This window comes from Alosa pseudoharengus, unplaced genomic scaffold, assembly GCF_046254945.1.
Source record: "Alosa pseudoharengus isolate Yale_2024_CS ecotype anadromous, Long Island Sound unplaced genomic scaffold, YU_APseudo_1.1 YU_APseudo_1.1_scf_11, whole genome shotgun sequence".
Lineage (NCBI taxonomy): Eukaryota > Metazoa > Chordata > Actinopteri > Clupeiformes > Clupeidae > Alosa > Alosa pseudoharengus.
Window position 1 is genome coordinate 18,181,462 of NW_027468576.1, and position 15,000 is coordinate 18,196,461.

The window sequence follows — 15,000 nt, forward strand, 5'->3', positions numbered from 1 at the left end:
GTAGGAGCACACACATACACACACAGATGAGGAGGTATATGGGTCTGTGGGAGGAGCAGAAACCACATAGATGCCTCAGACGCAACCGACCCCAGGCCCAGCTACTCAGCTCGAGCAGGACACAGGAAGAAAGAAAGAAAGGAAGAAAGAAAGACAGAAAGAGAGAAAGAAAGAAAGATAGAAAGAAAGAATGGAGTTGTTGCTAAACCACAGCTATGGGAACAGATTAGGTATGAGGTGATTGCACGACAGACACAAGTCTGACCTCTCTCAACTCACTCAAGCCGCATAAGAAAGAGCAGGATAAAAGCTAGGAGCTAAAACTATCAGTTACATTTGAATATTTCGCTATTTTTTTTAAAGAACCATGGGCAAGTATTTCTTATGTCCCGATGTCATTTAAAACAATTGATGCCAGTTAAGTATCTTAAGATTGACTGGTTTTTAAAGGGCTTATTGCCTTTGTCCAGATAGGACACTATAAGGCCAAGATCTTTACACAAAGGCAGCAAAATGACCACCCCCCACCCCCCATCTCAAACAAAGAACATTCTTCAGTTTGCAGGAGTGCCAGGTTTAAAATTAACACATAGTCAAATTACTCCAAAAAGAGAAACTGGTTTGAATGTCACCTCTAAAATCTCTCAATGTATGCTGTAAATATGATACATTCATGTTTCGTCTTGAATTAGTTCTTGTAATTTGGGCAGCAGTCTGACCAAGGTTTCATTATATGTGATTCTCACATCTATGCCTTTTCACCAACTGACCAATGATCTGCAGGTCCGTTGGGAGGGTCATGCATATTCAGGTGCTTTGGGATAAAGCAGTAGTGTGGGTGCCAGCCGAATTTAGCCCCACCCACAACATTTGAGGTCAGGAAGTTCAGTCTGGACTTGTTCTGTTGTGGAGCAACTATGCCCGAACCAGATCTGTTTGGACCAATCAAATGGGCCTTTGTACTGTACGATGATGGACAGATGAGCAACAATAAGGGGATTCGACCTCATGTAGCCCCTGCAGCCGTCAGCTGACTGCATAACGTGATCATATCTGAGATTCTGATACGTTTGTAACCATGACGTACAGTATGCACAATTCCGGTTTGAAAGCATATCAGCAAATCTTTTGCAAGCAATGAAAGGGGCATGCAGAGACATCGAGGTGGGGTCAGTTCATGGGTGGATATGGCACACAAGGTGATATTTTCCCCATTGACTAGCTCGAGAGGACATCGCCTGCGAGATCTGAACAGAAGGCAGGATCCATAACCCACCTCCTCCTCTCCCGCCACACACACACACACACACACACACACATACAAGGAAAAAAATCCAGTAATTGTTTTTCTTTTCTTTTTACTTTTGTTTTATTCCTACATTTTTTATTGTTTATGAAATTATCACGATAACATATCATTCATATTATTTCAAGATAACGAAACTAAACAAGGCCACGAGAGCTCATGGGTGGTGTAACCATGTAACAGAGGTCGTAATTCGTCTGCCGCTCACGGCCCTTGAACCCGCCACCTCACTACACACCGGCATGGACGTTGAATGCTCTAACCATTGAGCTTAAAGTCCAGGCTTCCAACTCAGTGATTAGAAGCGTTCTTAACCCTTATCACCCGGAGAGAAGAAATACTCTTTTCTGATTGGCTGGCGGGTGGCCTTTAATTCTGAATAACAGGACACCGTTTCATATCAATGCTTATGAATGGTAACTATAACAACCATAGTAGGACGACGGTTGCAGCGCTCTAGAATCTTTTGGTTGCAGGCTTCCAAACAATGGAATCAACTGTAAACAAGCTAACTGTCCATGCTAAAGTTGTACAACAAGCTGAACTAGTGAGCTTCTTTTTAAACAGAACCGCGTGTTTACAGTGGCAACTGGGTGATACGCGGGATAACGGCCTTCGAGGTGTGTCCAGTTATATGGAATTAATGGACTTGGGCGGAGGCCCCTCGCCCTCGTCCATTAATTCCGTATAACAGGACACCTCGGCGGCCGTTATCCCTTACTTAAAGGTGTAGGTTTTTGAACATTCTAACATAAAATCCCTTTCCTGAAATTCTATGTTGAATTCAATGAACCTTAATATTCTTTAGAATGTTCCTTTCCCAACATTCCGGTAGGCTACTCCTTAAGGTTAGGGGTGTTAGGATTTACACGCGCAAGTAGCATGCTAGCTCAGTTCGCCTCCGTTACACTGGCATAAATGAGAACTAGGCTTGTGTCTATGAACTTGCACCCAGACTGCTATTACACAGTGCTGCTTGATGATCATTTTGTGCATGTGTCTGTACGTGTGTGTGTGTGTGTGTGGTCTCTTGCCAGCTGACTGAGGAGCAAGAAAGAGATGAGTGTGTATCGGCAGAGAGCTGCTGAGAAGGAGGCAGAGAGAGAGGTTCTGTGCAGGAGTAGCCTGCTCACACAGTCTGTTCTGCTTCCTCTTCTCATAAACAAAATAAATAAAACTCTCGCTACCTTGACACAAGAGGGAGAATGGGCCTTGATAAATGTGCAAATCTTTACGCAATGTGGTTGAATGTATAGGGCGCTGTGGCTCGGTAGCCTGCATGGGCCGCGGGGAGTGAAAGGTGAAGCGCTGCAGGCTGCTGGAGAGCACAGCAAAGAAAAATATTCAAACAGCAATAGCATGCGCTTTTTGAGATCACATCACAGTAATCAGCCCAGCCCCAAAACGCCACAGGGCGGCCCACCTGGAATCCTCCCGACTTTCCCGATTACCACTCCGCTACTGCACACAGGTGCAGAATATTCTGGGCAATGCTCAGATGTTGGATGTTCGCATAATTATAACAATATCATCCACCGTGTTCAATAGCTGGAGGATTTCACCATGTCTTAAACCGAGCTTAAAATAGAATTTGATTTAGTCGTGTAAACGAACCATAGGCTAGCCTATCCTTGTCTCTTGTGAAGTTTCATTATCTTGAAATACACTAAAATGACATGTAAAGCACACTTATTTAAACTGACACACAGAGCAAAACCTCTTCTCAAGTCTCAAAACTCTAAACACATTTTCTGCTTTACACACATTTTGCAATTCAAAATGGCACTTTTCAAATGCAGTGAACAAGGTTCTCTGCAAATGACACAACAATCTGACATAAAGTCACATGTTTGCCATTTCAAAACACTGCAATTCAAAATGACACTACATGACCTAATTGGCCAACATACAGTATGTGCCACCTGGCCAAACACCTCAATGGTTAATTGTTACCACTTCAATCAGGACGTAAGCACTATGAAAAGACCACAGGTGAGCACCTTTTTTTACAATAACAATGAAAGACGTTGCAGAGAGAGGAAGAGAGAGGGTGAGAGCTGGTAGAGGAGTTCATGGCCAAAGAAGACAACATTTTTCTGCAATTTTCTTTTTCAGTTTACTGTTTTTTGTGAGCATATTTTTGTTCACTCCAACGTAAATATATCTGCTGTGCATTTGTTGCACTGACATGATGTTGAAATGTTTCAACAGCATGTGTGTGTATATGCAAATATTTCTGTGCATATGAACAATCTGAAGAATATTCTACAATTTGTTTTAGTATTATGGCAAAGCATACTAAAGATGAGTGTTTTTCATTATGCCATTATTATTACAATAACAGTGTGTAGTTGGTTAGACAAAAATCTGGTAATACGAATTAAGTGTGTGCCATTTGGTGCAAAAGTTTGATTTTGATAATGCTATATGTAGCTTTGGTTGCAGTGCTTCAATTTGCACGCTATATGAGATATTTTGCAGTTTGTGTGTGTGGTTTTGTGAATTGTGTTAAGTATTTTGAGAAAACCACAATAGTTGGATGCAAAAGTTGGGTGCAAAATTGTATTTTAGCAATTGGAAAAAACTGTAACGTGATAATTTCATGTAATAACGTGATAAATATCTTGTAAAAACATGACAATATAAGGTAGAGGAGAACCGGCACACTTTTTTATTTTTCCAGATCAAACTCGATTTACACAAAGACGATAGACTTGAGAGCTGTAAAATTTGACCAGAACAGAGTCGTACATGTCTACTCCATGAAAGTTGAAACAGAATTTAAAAAATATGTTATAGTTTGTCAATAATTTAACTTAACAGCGACATGTACCTTTGTTACAACCTTGACGCAGCCATAAAAAAGTGTGGTACAGTTGTAACAGTATAGCGTCATGACTGTACCAGTGCTAAAATCGTGAATCCTATAACATATTTTAACAAAACACTGCTGGCTTAAACAAAGAGCATCTGTTTTCATATAAAATCAACAAAAAAAGTCAAAATGTATGACTGTTAAAGCTAATTTATTGCATTATTGATTAGCCATTGCAGACCATATGTTACGGTGTTATGCTAGCTCACAATAACCTTTAAATATGCTTATTTTGGCCATATCCACTTGATAAAACCAGTAAATATAGTTGATAAACTGCTTATTTCTTACATGTCTGAAGCATTTGGTCCAACAGTGATATTTCAAGTTGCTGTGTTAATTTTAATTGGGTGATCGCGGCACAAAAATCATAATCCATAACTCGCAATCAGAATGCAAATCAGTTCATTTTGCCATAGAGACGGGTGTTACAACTGACCCGCACAGGTCATGTTTTTAATTTCTCTTAATTGCATTTGCTGCGACTATATAAATCAAATGGCACTTATGTTAACTTGAAACAGAGGGACTGAAGATATGAATGACATGTGATTGAAGTCCACATGCTCAAATTTCACAAAGCAATCTTAAACAAACAGTTGCGGTTAAAAAAAAAAAAAAATTGCACCTTTTTGCTTAATATCTCTGGTCGTATTTATAGTAGACCATTCATATTTGGATGGCTGTAAGATTATACATAATTACATGATATGTGTCTGTTTACGTTTCCGTCTACAACATATCTTGAGAATAAAACACTGTTACATTTGTACCGCCTTTACAATTGTACCAGTTCTCCCCTAACACTTTACTTGACAGTATCGACATAAGAGTGACATGACACTGTCATGAACAAAAGACACTGTCATGACACATAACCCGTAACCCTAACCTCTAACCCTAACCTAACTCTAACCCTAACCTTAACCTTAACCCTAATCCTAATCCTAATCCTAATTTGTTATGACAAAAACCGAATGTCACTTAATAACAGAGGCGTTATGTCATAAACGTTTATGACTTGTTTATGACACGTTCATGACAGTGTCATGTCACTCTTATAGAGCTGGTAAGTCCCGCCCATCCGCTAAACCCCCAGTGGACCTCTAGATTGAAAAATCGTCAATGCAAGTGAATGTGAGAAAATAATTATTTTCTGATTTCTGATTGTGCCATGAATGTGAACATATGTTGTCTGTGAATTTTTAATATAATTTTTCATGTTACGAGTTTGACAGTATATTATATGATTCTTCGGCTATCAGTTGTGGAAAAGACATAACGAGAAAGACTACATGTCGCCTGTGACGTGAGCTAGCTCTAATCGCTAATATTAGCTGAGATGCTTGTTTTTGTAATGGCAGGAATAAACACACATGGTAACAAAAATATTCGAAACATGTCTAGCTTCACTCAACACATTAACACTATGATACAGTGTGATTGTAAAGTTGTATGGTTCACTGTGTTCAAAGTCGATCTTAATAACCCTCTACATCTCGACCAACTGATGGTTGTTATGGGAAACTAGTTAACAGCATCAAACTTCTACCCGCTCAATTGTAGCATTCTTTACACAAAAATTTATATTAAAAATTTACAGACAACATATGTTCACATTCATGGCAAAATTCATGGATTCATGGATTACTACAGAAATTCTACTTTTGAGTTTCACAGAAGGCTGAGTCTGAGAATAAAAACACAAATACTGCAATGTTTTATATAAAACACATCAGTGTGTTACTGTTGATTTGAAAGAGTAATTCAAATGGTGCATGTGTGTGTGGTTTTGTTGCAATAATTTTTAGAAATGATTGTTGAGTTTTGATTGCAGTATTTCATTTTGGCATAGATGTGAGTTGTTTATCTCTAACTGTTATGTCTATTTTGGCTGTGTGTAGAGTTTTGACATAATCCAACATTCAGCAAAAAGTGTGTAAGCAATAGGCAAAAACTGTCAAATATAGACAATGTACAAAATGTCCTATTACAGTTTTTCTCGATTGCTTTGACCTGCTTAAAGAAACTGGGATCCACTTGGTCTTCATGAACACCTTCTTTGAACAGCAGAAGTCATCTCCTGCAAATGTGTTCACACATTTTCATTGGGTTCACACATTACTCACACCCTTTTGCAAAACACCCTTTTAAACAAGAGGAAAACATCTATTCACAGGTGGGAGAGATTCCTTGCGTAAGTTTGAATCTCTGATACACCTGTGTGAAACTCCTTTGCACAATTATTCAATCAGCAATCATTCAATATCCATAAGAGATACCATGACTGTTCTGTGTTGCTATTTGCAAGTATGGATCTAAGGCACAGTGAGAGAAAGTACTGTACAGCCTATTTGGTGAAGAAAACAGTACAAAAGGTGTTTACTGTCGGTCTATTTCAATGAAAAATTATAAGTTGTATCGTAATGCCTCCAATTAGCCTACCACCACTTTCGCTCGAAAATTCTAAAACAATGATGTTTTTTAATACTTAAAAATAACATTTGATAAATGAACCTTATATTTTTCAGTAGCCATAGGTGTAGATTTGAACCAAATTTGGTTTGGTTCTTTACTGCCTGAAATATCCGATTTTGTTTACCACGCTCGGAGGTTAGTGTTGGCCTGGTGGGTCGCCTATTTAGGCCATTTCATTGGCACATCATGAACGGTTAGACCGAGAATTCTCGTCATGAAAATATAATTCCACTGGACCTCGAAGCGGATTTGTACACGCAACCTTACAACACTGTTTACAGCTCTTCGAGTCACGGTAAAATGTCATTTTTGGTACATGGCTAATGTATACACCTATGGTGTGGGTGCTTGCGTTTCTTTAGGAATCCGCCGTCTTGGTTTGTATAGAAATGGATATTAAAGGAGAATTCCGGTGTGATTTTGACCTAAAGTGTTTTGAAACATGATACCGAGTGTGAACATATGTCTCATAGCCCATCTCGGCTTGTCCCCTGCACTCCGAAATCTGGCGCTAGTTAGCCGATGCTACCAACAAGGCGGTCAATGGTGGTGCCTCGGCATCGGCATAGCCATGCAAATAAATGCAGCCATCTTGAATTTAGTCACGATAAGTCGAGCAACGAGTAAGAATGAACAGGTATGATAAGGGATCAGATTCCAAAAATAATTCCGTGGAAATGCATGGATTCCAGTTGCTGCTACTGGAAGAAACTGTAATCCATGCATTTCCACAGAATTATTTTTGGAATCTGATCCCTTATCATACCTGTTCATTCTTACTCGTCGCTCGACTTATCGTGACTAAATTCAAGATGGCTGCAAACGCTAAACTTCGTGAAGGTACTGTCTGTATAAATCGTCTTGTAAGTAAACTACCAGTGCTTTTTCAAAGTTCTCAATGTCTCGTTTTAAATGTCAGGGCCCTCGGAAGTCTACCAATGAAGTGTGGAGATACATTGAGCCTCGTAAATGGTGTAAAACAGTGATTTATTTGCATGGCTATGCCGAGGCACCACCATTGACCGCCTTGTTGGTAGCATCGGCTAACTAGCGCCAGATTTCGGAGTGCAGGGGACAAGCCGAGATGGGCTATGAGACATACGTTCACACTCGGTATCATGTTTCAAAACACTTTAGGTCAAAATCACACCGGAATTCTCCTTTAAGTGACACATACACACAAGACGGCGGAAATACGGGACCGGCGGTAATAGGGGGAGTTCCGATAGTTTAGTGATATTCAACCAGGGGTCCGCAACCCCTAGGGGAATAGTGGAGGTACTGCAGGGGGTCCGCCAAATTATTTCATCTGAAGCATTTTTTTTCCTCTTCAGAAAAATTAAAAACATCCTATAGGCTACATAAACATAAACAGAATGTAAAAAAGATGATTTGTATTCGTTTATGAAATATCATATAGCAACACAGGCAACACAGCAACACAGTGCAACTAATGAGGGCAGCAGACAACTAGCAACTTTGTTAGCAAAACCACCGCTATTTAGCTAAATGGTTATGGTTATGGTTATGGGACTTTGCAGACGCCTTTGTCCAAATCGACACACAAATACAAAAAAACAACATAATATTTAAAATATAACAAGGAACAGATTAGAATGTTGGTCAAACTATGATAAGGAGAATAGCAATAATAAACAACAATGTCAATTCAATAAATAGCCTAATAAAATAAGCAATGAAAATGAGGGGAAAAGCAATAATAAACAATAGTGTCCATTCAATCAAAATATAAAAAACAATGACATTGTAAGACTATATTAAAGATGCCCTGCCACATGTATTTCATTACTTTGTGGTAATGTCTGAAGTTCTACCATGGACTCTGTAAAATTTTTTGTGGAAAACATGCCATGGTTACCTTGTTTCAAGCCATAGTGTGGTATTGAAAGCCTGCATGAAGACTCGGCTTGATTTTGCCAGTTCTCATTAATACTCAACGAGCTAAGCTGACTCTGATTGGCTAATAGCTAGTAGGTTTCGTCCATAACATGACAGCCATTATCAATTAATTTTAGCTTCATGGCATGAACTTAGCTTGGCTAGCATTATCCAAATGTGCATAAATAAAATCTGCTAGCGAGTTCATTAAACCTGTAGGCTATAACATAGCACTTCCTTGAGTTCATGTTTTACTTACAGGCACTGGTCGTAGACTGCGATGGTAGCCTACTGCTCCAGGCTTCAACAGCAACCTTTTTGCAAAGACTGTGGCATTGTTCCAAAAAATAAACTGAAGCCATTTGATCCTCAAGTCTGGGTTCTTGGGCAAAATGCATTGTTGAAGTTCTATTTGTGCATACTTAGCGCACAAGTCCGTTGACATTCAGCCATCCTTGCATAGGCCTACGAAAAACTGTCACAGAGCTAAATGAATTTTGTGGGCATTGTCTCAACTGGGCGAGCTCATTAATAGTAATCAGCTCATCAATTCCACGTCAATCTGAAGACCTTTTGCAATTGGCCTAATTTCTCCGCTTATTTCTTTTCAGAGCTGACAGAGGAGGTAGCTGTTCATTTTCACATTCACGACAGCACAAACACATATGGACCTAACATGTTTTAAAAAAATACAAGTAAAAACAGTTGTGTGTGGCAGGGCACCTTTAAGGAGAATATCAATAGTAAACAATAATGTCAAATCAACAGCCTAATGGAAATAAAACAATATTATAAACGCATAAGCGCTTAAAGAACTAAGTGCATGTTAAATCCCAATCAATCTCAATGGAGTAATGGCAGTTTACTGGGAAAAAAACGATGTCTTCTTAACAACTTTAGCAAGTAAACATAGATGTTAGTTGGTTTTTTAAGCATTTGATGAAGTAAAATGTCCATTTTGGGTTTCAACATAAACACTTAGCGGGGTAAAAAGATATACGAAGCTTCTCTTTTCCCCTCGCTTCACTATCGTGACCCTGGTATCTTTATTGAACATTTCAGAAGCTCACAGATGGTTGGTCATGTGATCATTGCTAGCACTCTGCTTGGATGGTCTCGTTGCCCATAAGTATCCAAACTATTTTTTACAGTCTATGTATCCAAATCGTTCAGATAGAAATTATGTTGCCCAATCTCAATGAGTGTCGCTCAGCAACAGCCCATATTGTTGTCCCATGATTAATCACCTTAAGGTAGAAAAAATGTCAACAATAAACAGAATAAATTGAAACGAGTTATATAAATTACCCATGTTACAGATAATGTACATGTTAACATGTGTGGGGGTGTGTGCATGTGTGTGTCTGACACTTAGTTCCAAATATCAGGTCTAATGTTTTTTTGTTGTGGTTGTTGTTGTTGGTTTTTTTTTTTTGGGGGGGTCCGTGTTCAGTGTCTCTCTCAGCCAAGGGGTCCTTGGGCTGAAAAAGGTTGAAGACCCCTGATGTAGTTCAATGAAATTTGTCTTGTCTAGGTGCTTACTGTAGGTCTTACATGTCAATGACAGTTACATCTTGAGAAGAATGAATACAATTCATTTTCATTTTTATTCAAGAAATGTAGTCTTTTCACAGTTTTTCTGAAGTGTGTAATAATTGATTGAAAGCAAACAGTGATTTGACTACAAGTTGTGTTGTTTGAAGGCTAAATTTGCTTTTGCTGCATGTTTTAAATGTTTTGAGAGTGTTAAAGTATTTTGCCGCCAAAATGTGTGATTTTAGACCTGTGTGTTAACTGCTTTGACAGAGTGTCAGAGTATGTCAGAGTTGACGTAAACATTAAAACGATCAAGAAAAACTGTAAGTCATCATGGGTATCAAATCAAACAGAACAAGATGCCACACAAGGCACCATACTCACAATCGTTTAATCCATTTTATGACCCAATGTGTATCTGTATTTGTGTATGTGTCTTTGGGTGGTTCTTGGTTGGTAAATACACATGAGAGCATATAACCAAACACAAAGGTCACGTTTAAGCAGAAGGGTAAAAGTCCAACTTCAGAAAGTAAAAGTCCTTCTACATGTTCTCCACATTATCCACATGTACACAGATCCTCCAACCTGTTATTAATTAGCACATACTAATTCCAATTAGCACAGCTCCTCAGGCAGGTAGATCAGCAAGTTAGTGAATAGGTAGATATAGACCTATTCTGAAATAGGTATAAACATATATAATAGTTAATAGGTAAAACCATTTAGGGCTTTCCCTTCTGAAGACAGACTTTTACACCCCTGCATTTAAGGAATAATGTAAGTTATTAAAATCGTGTTTAGTACATAAGAAAAGTTACTCAAATAAAGTTAAAAATTCTTTCAAGTTTCTCTAAATGCAGCAACCTAAGATTTCCACCCGATAGTGAATGAGTGTGGTTGAGTGGACATTGTACACAGAGCATTAGCTGCCACTAGAGCTGCTAAACAGAGGTGTGAAGCACCATAGCTGTGGCCAGCAGAAGTATTGCTCATGACGCCGACGGCAACTGCTTGCAGTCCAGTATGGCCTGCTGCCTCTTGCACTGTTTGAGGAGTGTGTATGTGTGTGTGTGTGTGTGTGTGTGTGTGTGTGTCTGCTGTGTTTTGGTGAAGACAACGTGCCTGCTCAAGAGGTTAAAAATACTCTCCTGCCCAGTGGGCTGCCTCTACTGACGCAGCCAGCGTTTGCATTTCCTGTGCTACAGTATGTGGTGGGCTCAGACTAATACAATGAAGCATCAAAACCAGGAGAGCTGTGTGTGTGTGTGTGTGTGTGTGTATGTGTAAGAGTGTGTATGTCTGTAAGTGTGTGCACTGTAAACCCAGATTAAGTTGTAATAAATATGTTAGGTGGTCACTACTAATGTTTGTGTGTTTTGTGAAAACCCTATGTCATAGTTAAAAGAAATTAGTTGATTGTACTAAGTGTATGTGTCTGTGTATGTGTGTGTGTGTGTGTGTGTATTTGTGTGTGTGTGTAAGTGTTTGTTTGTGTTTGTGTGTGTGTGTGTGTGTATTTGTGTGTGTATGTGTGTATGTTTGCATGTGTGTGTGTGAGTGTGTGTGTGAGTGTGTGTGTGTGTGTGTGTGTGTGTGTATGTGGTCTCATGAGAACAGGACTGAGGGTGAAGAAGTGTTCTGTTGCTTGTGTGACAGAGTGAGTGAGTGAGTGAGAGAGAGAGAAAGAGAGGTATAACACACTATATTCGACCACTGTTTAACCTCTGTCCACTGTCTAAAAGTCACCTGGAATAACACCATCACATTGAAACCAAATGTCGTCAAACCTTCAGACAGCAAGCCACCCACCCTCAAGCACAAAGTGAGAGAGAGAGAGAGTCAGTGAGAGAGAGAGAAGCAAGGGAGAAGGCTTCCTAAATGGATGTCCCTCAGGGCCCATGTTGTTTCTGCACCTGTTTTTTATTGATAGACTAAATTTAGGCTGCTGCTTTTCAGTAACGAACCCTCAAACTTCTTCTTTTTTCACCTATCCGTTTCTACTTGCCACCTGCTGTGCCGTTACTATTTCTCCTGTTGTCATTTTCAATGTCCCTTTTAACTCGAGAGTGGAGCATCTTCCTCTAGGTTTGTTTGTGTGTGTGTCCTTTCCCTATCTCAGTGTCTCTCTCTCGTTCTCTGTCTGTGTGTGTGTGTGTGTGTCTGTGCAGTATGTAAGATCTTTTACGCAAACATGTTTGTTCTCAGTTTACAATTGTTGGTCTCGGCAGCATTTATCCATAACAAAAAATACCTTCATGAGGCATTTGGTAGCCTCTTTACTGAGACCTTCATATTTCCTCACATTTAAACAAAACAGCCCTTTCACCCCTTGTGGATCACACCATTGATGTGGTAGCCACATAGATCATGTTTTAATCATCAGGCTTTGAGTAAATTCTAAAAGATGGTAATGGCAAAATAAATGAGGAAACAAACCTGCCACATTTTAGAAAAGTGACAAGATCTTTGTGGTTCTGTTTAGGTTGCCAAGAGGCACACTGTGACACAAGTTCTCTTCGCCGTATCTGATGTTGCTGTCAGCATGTCAGAGATTTCACAGTGGATATTTCGCACCGTATATGAAATGCCACCAAATTAGGTTTTTTTCTCAGTTGCTCAAACCAAGATAAATCTCGCTTGGCATCGGGCTAGAGCAGCCCACATAGTGATAGCTGGGCCCTGGTGATAAGCACTCAGAGTATTTAAAGATGCACATCCACTTCTTAAATTTTCTTTTTTATGGCCTGGAGATGTATGCCATTGGCCAAATTCAAGTACATCTATATCCCAAAAATTGCACGCCACAAGTATTTGTTTCATGCTGACTATAAAGAAATGACAGCAACCAGTTAAGATGTAAGGACAACAGGAAACAAATGCTGTGTCTAGTTGACTGTTAAAATAGTAAAAAAAAACTGTATCAAACGCATTAACCATTTGGTCATAAACCAATTCTCTTGTTCAAGTGTGTTGTATCAGCAAACTGCCATTGAGCAAAGCATTTTTTCTCCGCCTATACAGTGGTAACTTTTAGGATGCCTACCTATTTTGACCAGTGTGACTAACATCTCCTGGCACAGTATGTACTGTACTGCATGGGCATCCATTGTTATAGTAGCATAGCAGGGGAAAGCAAAAAGGACCCTGAGCACTGGATAAAGTCTTACCTGACCTGTCCTGTTCCGTCCAGCGCAGTTGGACAGTCTTTTCCGTAAAACAGCAGAAAGTCGTGTGCGTGTGACACCTCAAGGTGTTACGTGCTGCTCCTCAGGATATCACACCTGAGTCTCTGACACTTGGCTGCACACTGGGGACTCTTAGCATGTGGCCTTTGATTCACCCATCTTCTGTTTGCCTGTGTGTCTGTCTCTGTCTGTCGGTCTGTCTGTCTTTCTCTATTGTGTTGTCGCTCTACGTTTCCAACCTCCGCCACGCACTACTCCTCAGAGGTGGCGCGTCTTACGCGCAGCCACTGTCCCCCTCGGCGTCTCCCCCTCTCGTAGGTCGAGTGTGTCACAGAGAACTCTCGCCTAGATATGATCACACAGTTTTTGATGTGGGCTGTGATGAAAAAAAGAGCTGTGAACTTTTTTCCTCTGTCTCTCTTCAATGCAGTCACTCACTCTCTCAATGTTTTCATTCACTCTCTCAATGTGTTGGTTATAGTAAAAATAATAATTCAAATCCAAAAGTTGTGCCTTCTGATATAAAGCCATCATGGACACACAGAAAAGGTGTTCTGACATGTATACTGGTGACGCCAGAAACTTTTAGATCTAATGGAAGGCTCTAGATACTGATAGCTTAGTGCAATTCCATTGTTTCAGATAATTTCAGTGAGTTAAGTCAGGATACATTTACAAGGTTTTAATCATTTGTGTGATTGTAAAATGGTTGAATTGAATTGCATTGTGATTTGTGAATAGCATCACGGTCAGAAGAATGATCTGTGTTGAACACCATACTTCTCACCAGATATGGTCAAAGAAAATAACGGAATTGTGCTGAGTAGTCCATCATTGTCATGGAAAGTCAGAGTAGGGCAAGAGCAAGCCACCTGTCAATGGTTTCAAAAGGGCATTCTTCCCTCTGGTGGTCGCTGTAGGAACTGACACATTCTGTCAGATGACTGCCCTGTACAGATAACAATCTAACATTCACACAGACTAATATAGACCTTTTTTCACAGTTGACCATTTAGAGCCTCTCAGTTTCTGTCCTGTAATATTAACATGGTTACAAGAGCACTGACGAAACACTCTGAGCTGAGACAAAACCACTAACTATTATAGCTTGAGACTTTTGAGGGGAGAGCATTTGGGTCCTTTTATTTATTTTTTTTTTTTTATTTATTCATTTAGCAGACGCTTTTATCCATATCGACTTACATATTACAATTATATTACAAGAGCCACTGTCCCCGGAGCAACTCAGGGTTAAGTGGATGCCTTTCTCAAGGGCACAACGGTGGAAGTCAGGTGACCCATAACTTTTCAGGCTGCTGCGTTCTAACCCACCTCCTTAACCACTATTCTACCACCGCCCTAGCCTGGCTAACGCCAAACCTCATCTCATTGAGATGGGGTCTGGGATCTACATGTACATTTTCTTGTATTTGAAACGTGGTTTACGAATGCCCAGAGCCGTTTATTGGGCGATACAAATGTCTATCAAATGCATCTGTACGTAGCTAATAACCACTTCGGTGTGTCATCATCGTCGTGCTGTCCCCCCTCCGTTCTGTGATTGGTTCCTTCGTTGAGGTGAAAACGAAGTCCATGGACTCCAGGCTGCCTAGCAGCGTGAATAAAATCGTGCGCAAGGCAGCATGGGAAAACCCAGGCTACCACCGCCCCGTCCTTGAGCGAAAAACCACCACTTCAAGTGATATACAACTGTTTTT

At 40.0% G+C, this 15,000-nt stretch overlaps 1 protein-coding gene across 2 annotated transcripts in view; it reads right to left on the reverse strand.

Annotated features, from left to right (window-relative positions):
* The window catches only part of nfil3-4 (nuclear factor, interleukin 3 regulated, member 4), a 21,056-nt gene extending 7,534 nt beyond the window's left edge, over positions 1-13,522 (reverse strand). The window contains exon 1 of one of the 2 annotated variants that reach the window (XM_076276835.1): positions 13,270-13,522. The gene's annotated coding sequence lies outside the window, so the exon portion shown is untranslated. Of the gene's footprint in view, positions 1-13,264 lie in introns of both variants that reach the window. The other variant, XM_076276823.1, reaches the window with a different exon arrangement.
* Positions 13,523-15,000: the final 1,478 nt, after the last annotated feature.